Source organism: Coturnix japonica, chromosome 1 (genome assembly GCF_001577835.2).
Source record: "Coturnix japonica isolate 7356 chromosome 1, Coturnix japonica 2.1, whole genome shotgun sequence".
In the NCBI taxonomy this organism is placed as follows: domain Eukaryota; kingdom Metazoa; phylum Chordata; class Aves; order Galliformes; family Phasianidae; genus Coturnix; species Coturnix japonica.
The window spans coordinates 4,875,438-4,891,525 of NC_029516.1; the positions used below are offsets into that span (position 1 = coordinate 4,875,438).

General features: G+C 34.6%; 1 protein-coding gene across 1 annotated transcript in view; it reads left to right on the plus strand.

The window, feature by feature from the left end:
- Nucleotides 1-16,088, plus strand: part of CELF2 (CUGBP Elav-like family member 2) — a 552,930-nt gene that overhangs the window by 87,892 nt on the left and 448,950 nt on the right. The window contains exons 2-3 of the mRNA XM_032441981.1: nt 13,138-13,180; nt 13,992-14,027. The gene's annotated coding sequence lies outside the window, so the exon portion shown is untranslated. The remainder of the gene's footprint in view (nt 1-13,137; nt 13,181-13,991; nt 14,028-16,088) is intronic.

The window sequence follows — 16,088 nt, forward strand, 5'->3', positions numbered from 1 at the left end:
TGCTGATAGCTATCTGGTCTGCCTAACACCCAAATGGTCACCAAATAGCAGTAAAGTTGCACAGATCATGCACACCTTTTCATTCTATCAAACAGCAACAGTTTTTCCATCATTTTTTCCAGTCATAAAAAGTGCAGCAGAAGGATACTCAGTAGTTGCTTCAAGGTGTGTGGGATTCAGAGGAGAGGTTGAGAAAACTGGAACTGTGCAGACTGGGAAATAAAAAAAGAAGGCTTTTATCAGTAAGAGTAAGATCTGATGGAAGGTAGCAATGAAGAGAGAGCCAGGCTCTTCTCAGTTCTGCCCAAGGACTAGAGTCAAACGATACAACATGAAATACAGGAAATTAATTTTAAACACAAGAGAAAAAATACTTTTGCGATGAGTGTCACTGAACACTAAAACAGGCTGCCCAGATAGATTGGTGGTCTATTATTACAGATATTCAGACCCTGAATAGACAGTGTCCTAAGTAATGTCACGTAGGTGACCATATTTTGGACAGGAAGGTTGGATGAGCATTTCCAGAGGTCCCTCCAGTGTCAGCCACCTTATGATTCAGTGACTCTGTGAAGTAAGATATTTTACTGTGAGGAAAAATAAGTCTTATTTTAACTGTTTACACTGGGAATCACTGTATGTTATGATATGGGAGTAGGTAAGGAACAGAGATTTACAGGTTCAGAACATCACAGAAAATGGATCCAATGGGACCTGCATCCAGAAGACTCATCCTGAGCAACTGAGCTCAGTCCCCCACTACTGCAAGTCACTGTGTTAGATAACACCTTTTATAAATGTCTTTATTACAAACTAGATCCAAGTCTACCTATGAAAATCAAGCATTACCAAGCTGAAAGTGGGAACCCAGTGTGGATGCTTATGGAATGTTCTTCCAGTCTTCCTCTGACTTTAGAAAAAAATGTCCCTGAATCAGAATGGCTTCCTATGCGTACAGTTTTTCACAGAACCCCAGGTCAAACTGAAGGCACCTTGGAATTTGACCCTTTGAACTGATAATAGCTTGTAAAATAAAGTAATCTGGAAAGCTGGTAAATGGAGTTCTATGCATGATATCTTCTTTCTTGGTTAAGATGGCAGAAATATTTGGCCTAGCGGATTAAAATTGTGCTTTACTGTAAAATGCTGTGTGGACATTCTGTGCAAGTATAAGTAAAATCTCCTTGGTCCAAAACAAAAAAATTGCAAAATTAGGAAAAGAACAGGAAGGAGTAAAGAATGTTTACAGGCTGTTCATAACACAGTGTTGCAATTTAGACTTCCTTTACAAAATTGTGCCCAGTATCTACTGTCTCATGATAAATAGAAGCTGTATCGTGTGACACTTGTGAACAATGGGTGAAATGGATATTAGAAAAATCTCATTTATCTTCTGCTTTATTTCTTGATAGAGGTCCTTGTCACCATAGCTATTATGTGACTAGCCCTAGAAAGGCCACCTCATTAGTTTTCTTTACCAAGATAACAAGGTCTCCTTTAAAGGAGCAGCACTTACGTTTTCAATTCAAATGGAGAACAGACAATACAGTTATTGTGTGAATGTGTTGCTACCTCTGTTTTCACTACTTAAAGATGTAGGTTATTTGTATAGCTACAATACAAATGAAATTAACACCCTTGTGATGAAGGCAGTATCACTGGAAAAGAAACATAAAAATGGAATTTGATATGTATACTGCTTCATTTGCCACCTGCATTTTTTAAATGCATGTGGTATTTCTTTACCGAATAAAACATAAAACAAGTAAGAAAAAGAGCACCTTTCTAAAATCCTGAAGACCTATTTTCCCCTTTGTCTCTTCCACTCACAAATACATCTTCCTTCTGTCTGACAACCACTTTGAAATTTTTTCTCTGTTGCCACCAAATCAACCATGTGCATGTCAACAAATCAGTAATGATTTACAATACGTCAAAGGAAATTCAACTTTTACTCTCATTCCAGAAATCTTAATGACAGGCATATAAAGTCAGACAACATCACCTTGATCAGCTTTCTCTTTTTAATGTGTATTTTTCACAGAGTACAGGAGCTTGCTTCCCTTCTGCAGCAGGCAGGGAAGGGAAAGAGTAGCATTCTTGCTGTTGATAGTGCCAAATAGTAGTGTAAGCTCAGTCTAGCTTTATGCATAATTAAGAATATTTCAGATGTGGGGGATAAAGAAGATCAATTATTACTAAATGCTTTAGGTTATTTTGTTTGTTTATTCATTTGTTTGTTTTTAACAGCACTGAGTTATGATATAATAGTAATTAACTCCCTGAATGTACTGTTAGCATTTGATATCTTACAAGAGAAGAGCCTTAGTATTAAGAGGGCACTGTATGGATCTGACAATACTATTAGCTTATTGTATAAATCACAGTGACTTATCCCACTGCATTTTAAATGAAGATAAAATATTAAAATGGAAAAAAAAATGCATTAATACAATATTGAGGATAGGAATTTTAAGACGTAAGATCAGGAAATGACAAAGTGGAGGACTGATGCATATTTTAAGTGACCAATATGAGTAGTAAACATTGTATCTGAACACATGAAAAATACCATACAACTATGGGCCAAATAAATTTTCTAGATTCATGAAGTAGGAATTTTTTTATTTTTTATTTTTTTTTTTTAATTTTTTTTGCTTCATATTTACAATTTTGAATGGGACAAAACAGCAATGATAGAGTGGATTTTTCCTTATGGTTGTTGCAAGTCTTTCAGAAGTAATTTCTCCATGCATCATGCTCACTAAAGAAATGTAGCAGTCATGTTCGAGGAATTCTTTGTGAAAATGTCATCAAGAAAGGATAGGAAGAGACTCTACTTCAAACAATTTGCAAGTTCAGTGACTGAACTAACAGATGTTAGAGAGAGTTCAGCAAAAGAAGATAAAGTAGATCATGATGTTGGATGGATAGTCGTTGGCCATATGACTGTCCAACAAGGAGGAAATATCCCTTAAGGAAAATAGCTTTAGGTTCATTGGCTAAAGCACCAATTTAGCGTTCCTTGATGAGTTGCTTTCATCTAAACTGGATTTGTGCCCCTTTGATGCTGGTTTTGCTGCTTCTCTGCTCTCTGATTTTCTTCTTGGAATTTTCTCAGTGCTTATGAAATAAAGGCAACTTAGATAAGAATGAAAAATGAACACTCCCTTGAATGTCCTTTGTCAGTCTGTCCTTCAGATTTTTTTTTTATTTTTTTTTTTTCTCTAGGAGCTCCTTTTATTCTGCAGCCACTGAAAGTCATACTCAAGCATAATCAAGCATTATCACTTCCAGATAAACTTTGGGCCATAAAAAACTATATCACATCACTATACATATTACATTGGTGACTATATTATGTTTCTCAGCACGTCACTAGTAATAGATGCATGTGAGCTGAAGAAAAACCTGAATTTATAACTACCTTTTAATTCTTAATGGGAATAGACTATCAGGGCTCTGAACTCTAGTTTACTAGTTTTCAGGTCAAAGTTACAACAGCAGAAAATGATGAGAGACAGAGTCAGCCTCTTGGAGTTTTGTAGGGGGGAGAAATTTTAAAGGTCATTATTATCTGCTGTTGCATATACTGATCATCCCAATTATCTGGATAAAGAGGTGAACCAAGAAACGATACCATAGGCACTTGTAAAATAACAAATCTTTATCTGTTTACCTCTCAGACCATTAAATCGATCTCCTTTGAACTTTGGTCTTTTCACAACCATAACTATTATTGTTTCCCATTCATTGCAACTGCAGAAATAGGAGGGGTATTGCTGATGGAAAGATCATGACCTTAGTTATCACACCACCTGTGTACTCTTGAGAGCCCTATAATTGAAACATTACATGTTGACTCACCTTTTTCTTATGATGTATTGTAACTTCTCAAGGCTAATGTTTTTAGTTGTGGATTTTCAGTTCTATGAGTGAAACAAATTCGAAATCTATTTTGCTCTGAAAGAAACTGCTACTTTTTGAGAAAATCTCCATCCTTCCATGTCTTGTTATTTTTCCTTTTTTTTTTTTAACTTCATTAAAACAAACATTCTAAATTTTAATTTTGTTTCCTATTACAGCCCAGCTAATCTTGAATGATATTTTACTAGGAGGTTTTCCATTAACCATTAGAGAAATACTCAAAAGTACTCAAAAGTATAGGTGAGCCATTTAGGACTCTAACTTATCGATACTGCACTCCCTATTCTTCCTATACTTTTTGCACAGCACATATAAATAAAAATATATTCTCCCACTTTCTTACATTTCACAATGTTATTCCCTCTCTTTCACTGCTTTCATGCAAAACAACCCATGAAGCAAATATCTTAATCTCCATTCTGCTTCTATGCCCTAAACAAAGAACAAAGACTGTGTCTGAGATACTCTGACAGTGGACGTACTACATACGTAGTGGCAGTCCATGCTGCTTATGTCTACTGGAGATATCGCCTGATTGAAAACAGTCTGACTTTCTGTAGTCTGTCCTCCAGGACATTCATCCAATATGAATGACGGATCTGGAACTGTGACCTAATAAAGTCCATTAATCTTGTTGGGTAAAATCACTATGGAGAGCAAATATGTTTCTAGCTTAACTAACATGCTTGCCTAAATAGATTTTTGATGTGTTGTCCTTGTCCTATCAAATACTTGAGGGACACTAACAAGCAGATGACCTTCCTCCCAGTGAACACTGCTCACATAATGTCTGCTGTAGCAGTTAAATGCAGCTGAGAAGTAAAGGAACACTGAGAAAGGCACATCTAGATCCAATAGCTTCTAACTCCCATAGAGGAAATGATCTTTCTTTGCTAGCAGAAAAGCGACTAATGCATTTCATACATAGTCTCTTCAGCAGTAGCCAGAAGGTGGGAGGGAGTTCTAAGCACTGTTGCTTCTCCAATGTGGATGATCTGTAAATCAATACGTCAAATAGTCCTAAAGATAATAAAGCAATGCTTCATATCTTCTGATCACCCTGGCCATTTGTTTTTCTATATTCCATCACCTTATGCTAGATAATAACTTGCAAACTGATGAAAAGTATGTTACCTTTTTCTAGAAATCTTTTACAAGAAAATTTGAAGGAATCTACTTACAGATGAGAGAACACAACTGAAATATTATCAGATTTCTGACAGCTTGTTCACCAGATAACTGGATAACTAATGATAAAAGGAGGAAGAATTGTTGATAACTGAGTGTCTGGAAGGATTTCCAGACTTATGTGATTTTTTTTCCTGTACTCCCTTACACAAAATCTCCGTGTTGTGACAAAAGTACTTTCTGGATATTTTGTGATCTAGTACTGTTCGAGATTTCAAGAGGCATTCCAATGACATTTCAAGAGGAAACTAGTCAAAAGTGGTATAGAAAAACTCCTGGCTCTGACAATTGCCTGACCGTTAGACTGGCATAAGTTCTACATCCTCACATATACTTACGTGATTAGCATGTAGTAGTTTCACAATGAACTTGATATCTAGATGACTGAATAGCTTCAAGGACTCTAGATTTACTTATGATAAATGGGACACTGTTACAGATCTCAAACACTTTGAAACCCACTGAGTCTCTAGTAATAATTTAATTTTGATAATAAATTTGAGTGAAAATATTCAATTTCCATAATTCTTTGGGAAAGAAAATATAGATATATATGTTTTAAAGGAGAAACGAGTCTTCCCTTATCTAAAATTCCTGGCATCATTTCCAGATTCTTTCTCCTTCATAGAAGGATATTCCAGAATGCTGCTTTCATACTGTAAGTATTTTAAATGTTATCCTCTGAAAGAATAGATTATAATTAAGCTTGAGCTTTGGTTACCAGAGAAGTTAGCATGAGGTACTTAGATTACCATTATAAAAATGTTTCAATGACTTTTATTCATGTAAGTCTATACAGAGAGCTTGATCATGAACGACTTTTGTTCTTCAGGTTCTTTTTAACCTCATAAACCTTTGGCTTAAATTTTTCAGGAAAAATAAATGCACATTGAATAAATCATGCCCTGTATACAAATGATTTTTCATGGCTTGCATAATGAAGGAGTAGTCTTCCTGTTATGCATTGCTTTCTTCTTTTGCTGAAACATTTGTTCACATAAAAAAATATATTTGGCCTTGGATCAGGAAGGTCTTCAGTTTGACAATGTGTTAAAATACTTTCATTGCAGTAATCTAAAATAGGCTGCACAAATTGCTACTTACTCTGACAACTAGAAGATTGTAATAGATTTGCGAAGTGAAAAAGGTCTACCTTGAATTTCTTTGAAGGCCTTTGTACTATTTCTTGTCTAATTTCTACTTAAAAAAAGAGTGAGAGGGAGAAAGTACCAGAAAGAACCAGAAATCCACTCTATACTGTAAAGGCAGCAGCAAAAAAAAAATCAAATTTTGAAGAATACTGTTACCATAGTAGCAAAACCTGACTCAGGGAAGGGAGGAGACATCTAGTTTAACAACACGTAAGTGCAACGTAACTGACAATGCCTCAGTATGGCTCATTTCCTCCTGTAGAGTGTAACCCATGTAATGTAGTTGGTGAAACTGCTGATGAAGTTAATTGTGTTGGTGTTACTAGTTCATCAGTAGAGATCACTGCATTCAGGTAACCTAGTATTCATTCTCACAGATTATGCTCAGGAGTATTATTATCAGTTATAGTAAACAGCTCCTGGTAATTATGGAAGAAAATATTTCAGATGAAAGAGAGATGGAGAATGAGTGGATTCAATTAAGTCAGTACAGTAATTCTGGAATTACACTATCCAGTTTCCCTCTCATCCCCCAAAGATATTTATCTGCATAGTGTATTCTTCCCTTGAAGATACAAACCACAAATATTACTGTGATATTTATCCTTTGCTGTGGGAATATGGTGGTGTTCTGCTACCCTCTGCTGGAGTAGACATGGTCCAAATAATTTCTCCTCTGCCCCCTGTCTGTTTTGAAACACTATTGAGTTGTGCCAAATTGTCTTTTCTGGTACAGGAGAAAACAAGGAAAATGAAGGCTGATTTGATTTCATGTTAAAAAAAAATAATAATTTAAGCAAATTTCAACCAATTTAAACCCCACCAAAGAGAAATTAGGTCAGTTACAGTTCGTTCTTTACATGAATTAAGTTCTACTTGGATTTATACATGCCATAACCATAAATTTTCTGCTTTGTGGAAATTAGTGTAATGTGACAAAGACTGAGCTGTAAAAGCAAACAAGTAATGTAATTAAATGGACAGGGATACATTATTTATACTGAATCAAGAACTTTGCCTATGTTTATTCTAGAGAGGAACTGTAAGGCCTACACTTCTGAATGCAAATTATTTAACTGAGTACCTCCATTGCTGCTACCCCATTCTGATGTTTTGAATGGGACTGATTTATCAAGGAAAAGGTGCTCTCTGACAAGCAAACACCTCCAAAATATTTAAACCCAATACAAAGGAGCTGAAAATCACCAATCCCCACTGAAAACTTGGGTTTATTTTTCTATCATCACAAATACGCAGGATGAGTTCAATTTCTATTCTAAATAAATAAATAAATAAATCTATTAAGATGGAATTCTGACCATATGGGAGTTACAAGAAGGTCTCTGTGCAGGAATATTCCATTATGTTAATTGATTACTGCAATATGTTGCACATGAGGAGAAGGAAGGAAAAAGAATGTTATGAAGATGTTCCAGCAGGTCCCATCTTTGAGTAATGCAGATCAGTGAGGATTTATTGCCGACAAATTTACTGCTTTTATTCACATTTGGCTCTGATTTAAGGATCTGATCCAGACTCTCCAAGCAAATGGCAGACAAAACCTTGACTGTACTTGAGATAGTCGCTTTAGAGAATGAAGTTAACCATTACAAACTATACATGGCTTATCTAGGAAAAACTGCTCTTTTCAGCTAGCTGTATGTAACCGTTGTACCACATTGAGTTATATGATAATCTGACAGGTACTGTGATACTTTCATGATCAAAGTCCCTAAGACTACCTATGTTTTTTGCTGATATCTGATAAATTGGATTTATATTACATAAGCAAAAATAGGAGATTAATGTGAGGCACTCAATAATGTATAATTCACCTTTATTCCTAATCCAGTCTTTATTACAAGTTCTGTTAAAAAAATCTTCACTCTCTATGTTTGATCTTTAGCTGCATGCAACATAAAAAATCAAAGTAGTAGAAACTACATTGTAAGCACGAGAAGAGCATAGCAGTTTTAGAGATAAAGTATAGCACAATTTGAAAGATGGGTTAAAGCTTGGTATTTCATCATCTTCACAAATAATTTGGAATATGAAATCCATTCAAACTACTATCACGAGAGAAGTTTTTATAAAATCATGGTGACTGGATTAATGAGCCATCTGTGCCATGTAATGAAGCTTAACCGAATTGCTGTGGTAAAAGTGCTGAATTAAAGGGAGTCATGAGGGGGACAAGAGGGGAGAGAAAAGGTATAACCTCTGAAACTTCTATAAATATAACCTACCTCCTTCATTCTACAGTCATTAGATTCCTACTCTGCCACTGAACAATCTCAAATAGGACTTTAGCATTTGACAAATGAAGGCAATTTGAGGATTTTATACTCATGGATACATTGTGGGACTTACTGCAAGACTTAAAAGCATTTTTTCTTGTAAATCAAATATTACCTTGGAAAATAACAATACTGGCGAATGAAACCAGTGAGGTGCCACTCAAGACTACAGTTCTGCTTTAATCATGTTTCTCTTTGAGAATTTAAAGCTTTTAATCATACCAGGCTGCCACATTTTGGGTTAAAATTCATGGGATTTGAGAGATATTATTTTGGCCACTGGAGAGATCACTTACTAATACAACAGGGACTCAATTGAAGTCACGGGGGAAAAAAAGTAAAAAATTATATTATTATTTTTTGAATGAACTACAATGACTGCAAGGTTCAGACCTACCCGAGTCTATGCATGACAAAGTTAATGAAAAATAGGTATAATTTGCAATGACTTTACCTCTTTTGTTCTTCTGAATTTTGTCTGTGTGCTACATGCTCACAGTTAATTCAGCATTTAAAAAGTTTATATTGAATGCTGTAGTTATGACAGCTGACTTTGTATTAATTCTCTCAGTTTGAAATAATAGCTGTACAAATGAATTCTTATTTCTATGCTTCTTTCAGTATCTGAGCAAGGCCAGTGTTCTCTTATGATAGGACACACATTAACGATAAACAGAACAGAGTCTCATTTAATAAGACAATTCTTTATTTTTCAGATAAATTACCAAATAAACACCAACAAAACAGCAGTTTAAAATGTAAAATTGAAACCATTAAAACTGTTTTTTTATTGTTCTTTTTCTCCAAGGCTTAAGAACAAACCTAAGGGTTGGCAAAACACACATCAAGGATAATGCCTGTCTCTATCCCCTTCTCTGTATATATGTGGATGTGTAGCACCGAGAAGGTTCAGAAACCTTTAGGGGCAGATAGTGTAAATAGCACATCATTATAAACACATATCCAAACAAACTTATAAAATAGTACCCAACATTTAGCAGAAATAAACACTGGGAAAATGTGCTTTAGTTTTATGAGCATGTAAATCTTATTTTACAGAATATATTGCATGGAAGACTAAACCTTTTGCACATTCCTTCAGCAGTCACATTCTTCCTGTTGAAAAATCTTCAAACATCTTATATAAGCATCATGTTATGCAAATCAGACTTTCAAAACTACCATGTGAGAATATGTGCACTAGGTCCAAATCCACCAGAATGCCTAGGATAAACACATTGATGAATCATGGGAAGATCAGAATAGTTTTAAAGATCGGCCTTTCTAGAATTTAGATTCATTTCTTTACAACGTCATTCTCCAGACAGATTATTTCTGAGTACCCAGTTTTGAATTCATCCTTGTTTGTTTTTCTGAATCCAACACAGATGGCTAGAAATATGTAACTCCATCAATTATTTTAGACCCTGAAACTAACCAACTAGCTATTCAAGGATATGTATGGCTTGTAAACCTACTTCCATAAACCAATATCTAAGAAACTGAGTTCTCCAAACTTCTAGTAATGAGCAAAACAGTCTGATTTTGTGACTCTGATGTGTATGATTTGAATTTGGAAGAGATTTGTGCATTTCTCTCTTTCACTTATGCATCTGTGAAATAGTTCATATTTTGCATGGAGAAACAAAGACTTAAATCAGTAGTAAAAATACTTAAATCTTCTTTAATTTCTTGGACCTCATATGTTTGTGAGCATAGGCAGCTTGCTCAGGTTCCAGTCAAGAAGGAAGAACTTTAAAAAGGAATAAATAAATAAATAAATAAACAACAAAAAACAACCAAAACATACTCCTGTTAATATGGAGCAGAGGATACATATTAACATAACCCATCTCCAGTGCCAACACGATGCCAAGCAGCACAGTACATGTTATTTTCTCTCAAGATGTTGAAACTGTTAAATTAACCAACTTCAATTAGTTAAGTAAAGCATAAAGGGATGTATCACCATAATTCTAACTGCTTAACCTTTAACAGCTATCAATTATTAGTGTTGCTTATATATAGCCTTAGAGCTCATCCTCAGAATCCCTAGGTACATGTAATGGATATGCTTGTACAACTGCAAGCACTACAGTAACTGCAGTCGGGTGGCATACTTCTCAGCTGATGCTGATCTGATGATCTGACGAGGCTACATGCTCCAGTCTTAACGCATTTGCAAAACAGTCTTAACTCAACATCGGGACGGCTTAAGATGTTTTACTTGACATTTACGGGAGGTGAGGAATGTGCTTAGTCACATTAGGAGGAAGTTTATCAAAGGAGTACAATTCACAATGAGAAGTAATATGTGAACATTATCACACATTGCTCAGGTGCAATAGTTGCTGTGTGGATGTTACGATGCATCTCACATGTAGGAACTTTCATTTAAATGGAAAGGGAGTTCAGCTACTAATGAACAAGGTGCCCATACCAAAGCATTATTTGGAAATGTCTGTAGCCTAAGCTAGCTAACCAGTTATGCCTCTGGACTGTATGTAGCTTTTATGGCTGTGAAAGAAAGACTTAAATCTTACCTGGTATAAGAATAAATTGTTGAAAAAAAGATATGGGAAAGGAGATCTTACAGAATTCACTGGTCAAGTAAAGCCTATAGGAATGTAGGTTATAGCCCTAAGCTTTATAGGTTTAAAGCTCCTGGATTGTTATTGGACAATTTATATTTTGTAATGACATACTGCTTTTTTATTCCCAGACTGATGGCCTCATCCAGTTTTGAGCAAAACCTTGATCCCTGCCGGACTATGTAGAGCTACCCCAAACTAGAATTTGTCAGTCATAGAAAGAGTTGAAAGCCCCCAGAAACAAATCATAATGCTGGACAATTCAGTTTAACCTCCACTGAGTTTGTACTAAAGAGTCCATTTGATGATCTGGCTCTTTATGAAGAGGCAACGAGGAGGATGGATTTGCATTAGATGGCAGGACAAAGACAGAGATGAGACACAGGGGAAAGGTCAGAAATGAATATACATGAAGTGAACAACCTGCAGGAGAGGAAAAATGTGTTTTTTGTTCATAGCTTGCTTAATTAATAAAGGAGGAAACAACTTATTGACATCACACCCAGAGTAGTTTACCATTTCTATTATTTGTAGCTTATGTGAGATGAATAAGAATTGTCTTCCTTCTTAACAGTTATTTATTTTTACCTAAATACCTTTAAAAAGAGAGAGAGAGAGAGAATTTTAAACCAGTCTAAGAATCATTATATGCAATAATTTTGAAGTTTCAATTGACTGTTCAGAATTTTTAGCTCAAGTGTTGGTTATCAAATGAGCATAAAACCACTTTCAGTGGTTATATGGCCTTTTTCTTCTAGAATCAAGCCACAAGTGGAAGAAGAATCAAGTATTTTAGATCAGTTTCATTCCTTCAAGAAAAAGCAGAGCATTGGAAGTGTTACAAAAGAATTCCTTGGTATTCTCACTTTTGTTTTCACATTTTCAGTCTGGATCAGTTCGAAAAACAAAACACCAGACATTTGTCAGACTATTTTGACCATTTTTGGGGTCAAAAATGCCCTAGCATTTAGCTGATGTTCAAGTAGGTTGTTGTTCCTTATCAGAAATCCACTGCTTGTGAGTAGGGCAGCCTGAGAAACTACACATCACTATTAAACTTCTTCATCCTCTGATATGAAGCTGGAGAGCAGGTGCAATGCTGTTTTTCTGTTGTTATATTAACTGCAGATAAAGTCTTTAAAATAGTTTGTGTTAACCAAACAACAGTGGTTTTCAGTCACCCCTATCCAAATGCAATTAGTTCCTATGTTATAGTAATAATCCTCCAAAATGACCATTGGAAGAGGTTTAATCCGAACTCCATTTCTCAACTTCAAGAAAACACAAGAGCTGCTCCATAAGTCATGCCTTGTATTTTATTATGTCGACACCACAGGTGGATATTTCTGATACAGCAGTATTATTAGCTTCCTAAGTTTGGAGTGGAAATATTGAGTGAGTAGTAAATGGCATTTGGAATCTGCAAACGTATAAGTCTTCCTTTGAGCATATAAATAAACTTTTTGAAGTTGCTGAGAGAATTTGTGTCACACTGTACAAATGCTTTAGCATTGTGCTTTACCGAAGTGATAATAATCTTTACCTTGGCCATTATTTAATGAATATTTCACTATCTGTCATTCATGAACTTCCTTTAACTGACTCACTCACATGGATAGTTTGGCATTTAACTCCTGTCTTTTCCAAGTCAGGTGCACTTTGCTTTCACCTCTATTCTAAGTTTTTGTTGATTACATTTTTCATTTTCCCTGTACTAAATTTCAGTATACTCATTGACTAAACTACACTGTAAACAATTTGGTACTGAGTCACCAAATCTGAGATTCTTTAATCTCAAATCATTATCACTTCAGACTCCCAAAATACAATTTAAGGATCAGAAGATGAGTTTTTGTCATTAAAGCCATTTTTAAAATCAATTCAAAAACAAGGAAGATATGAATGATGCATTAAGTCAGTGTAAAGCTATAACCATTTTTCTCACTTGAGTATTTAGTTTTCTTATGTACTTTTCTTTGCTAGGTCTACAAGTAGAAAGATTTCAAGGTGTTAACCAGTTGCACAGGTAAGAGCCAAGTTTTTTCAAGGACTTCTTAATTTCAAAATATTCTATTTTTCTGCTCATTATAATACAAGGTTATAATAAATATATAAGATCACAATTTAGTTACCAGATCTTGTTTCTAATTCCTGTTCTTATTTTTACTTATTTTTTCTCATTCTTTGCTATGTGTTTTATCATCTTTCAGATAATTATTGTATTACTGATTTGTTCTATTATTATTATTTGTTTTCCTTGTTTTATTTTTGAAACAGGTTTAACAATAAAATATATGCAGAAAATAAAATATACAAAAAAAAAAAGAAAAATAAAGAAGGAAGAAAGGAAGGAAGAAAGGGAGGTAGGGAGTGAGGAAGGAAGGAAAGAAAAGGAAGGAAGGAAAGAAAAGGAAGGAAGGAATTAGAAAGAGAAGAAATCCTGGTTTTATTTTATATGAATTTACCTGTTGGGAAGTAATAAAACTAATATAAAAACCCAAATTATATTGTCCAGGCTTTTGAACACACTTTCTGAGTTCACTCCTTCACCTAAAAATGCACAAATGCACACTTTACTCCAGTGTTCCTGTAATCATGCAAATATTATCAATGCAATTTAATCAATAACTAAAATGTAACAGCAAACACCCAAACTGATCTTAAATTTTTTTTTCTCTTTCTTTCTTAAAATAAACAAACAAACAAACAAATAAATAAATAAATGATTTTGATTACTGGTTACAAAAGCTGAAAAGCTAGAAGATGAATAGCAGGTGGTATAAATATTTATTTGACCATCACTTAGTTGATACATAAATCTTTTCTTCTTTTGTCAGATATACAGCTCTTCTCATCTGAGTAAAAAGGAGTGGGTAAGTTAGAATGATTAATGATTCTTTTCAGTTGCATATTCTATTTATAACCTTTTCATTCATTAGAGTTTTTAATTTGTTTTGGGTATGTTGATTTTCATGCTCGCATGTAATTCTTAAGAAATAATTTATTACAATTCATATTTCTTTCTTTTCAAAATTATAATCCAATTACTTTCTCGGTAAACAAGAATGCCTCCTTTTTATGTGAAATGAACAACCAGCAAAAGTGGATTCTGATTAGACAAGCTAATTTTGAAAGGACAGATGGAATCAAGCAATGAACTGGATAAAAATAGTAATTGAGTATACTTTGTTAAGTAACAAATGGAACAAATTTTAGAGACAACTAATGCAGGAGATACTTAATGTTAAGATATATTAAACAAGTTTTGTCTTACTTATTAGCTGCTATAAATCATAGTTAATTTCCTTAAATAACATGCTAGTGCCATGCTAAAAATATGACGTTGCTATAAACACGTGCCATTGTAAGACTTTTTGTTTTCTCCTAATTTGCCTGGAAACCCTAGCATTCACTGCAGGAGTTTTTTGGACCAATAAACCTTTGTGACTCAAATTCAGTCACAGTGGCACAAATACCCCAGACTCATATTATGAATGTTGTTATCAGAAATGGACTCTCAGATGTAACTGTGGTTGTTCTGATATAAATTCCACAACCACTTCCACCAAGCACACAGTATCAGAAAGACTTGCTTTCGAAGGTTGAAGGACTATAAAATGAAGCATAGCCTCCTGTGTTGCACAAGAATCTGAAAAAACATCACGTTAGACATTACAGAATTCTTCTGGCAGGGTCATCTACTGCTACCAAATTGCTGAGGACCATGTCCAGACATCCTTTGGATGAACGTGACCTTTTCTTTCCACTTATATATTTTTTTTCCCGCATTATGGCTGGAGATCAGCATCAATATTTTCTCTTAAACTATATGCATTCACATATATGTTTGAGCACATGCTTCCTTTCAGAACAATGCAGATGCTAATAGCAGAGCATGTCAATCTCAACTACAGTCAGATGAGGGTATGGAAATTTGCCTGCAGCCTTGTGGTTTCAACCTGCATGGGAACAGGAATCTGTCCAATCACCTGATTTCAGGATTATTGTTTCAGTTATTGACTGTTGCTAAGAGCAGCAGAGAACTAAATAAATTCCAGAAGAGCTTGTCACTTCGTTTGCATATGAACTGTGACCTGGATGAATATCATGTACATCTTTGATTGTCAAGCTAATGAATTCTGAATATTTTCCTATCTTCTTGTGTATGTTTCTTTTGCCAATTATACCTCCACAGCCTATTTACCACATATATTGCTGTATAACTTTTCTTCCATGGTTCTAGGAAATACACAGCTATATTGCAAGAAAATAGCAAAGATAGAATAATAACTCTGTAGAGCCATTTCAAAATCCACGTAATTGTGATTTATGGTTCTTTTTTTTCACTTCATTATGTTCTGAGGTCAGATTTCTATGTATGTAACTGAGATGAGGAGAGGATAAAACACACAGTCAGAAGATACAGGTCAAGGAGCATTTTATACATATAAACCAATATGGAAAAGTGATCTAATAATATTCAGTATTGCGAGAAAGGTTTTGGTAACTTCATCCTAGTTATAAACACTGTATCTTTTACATTGGTTCTCAGAATGACTTAATTATGCACCTGCTGCAAGTCCCAAGTTGCTAGGATTGATTTTATTTAAAGTCTTACAGTAAGGCAGCCCTTTTTATTGTGTTGATGGAAAATGTGTCAGGTGGTCTCAAAGATAATTTTATGTGTTTACCTATTGTCTGTTTGCTGAATACAATTAAGTTCTGTTTTTTAAGAAGTTTAAATGAGGAGGGCTTTTTAATAAGTACTTTCTGGAGTGGTAGACTTCTGAGAAGAAAAAGAAAAAAAAAAACAAAAAAAAAAAACAGAATCTTTATTGTTCTTATCCCTTCACGTTCTGGAAATAAGTATTTGTGTATGTATTTCCAAAGAAAGAAGCAAGTTTATATTAAAAAATATCCCTGACCCTCATTAA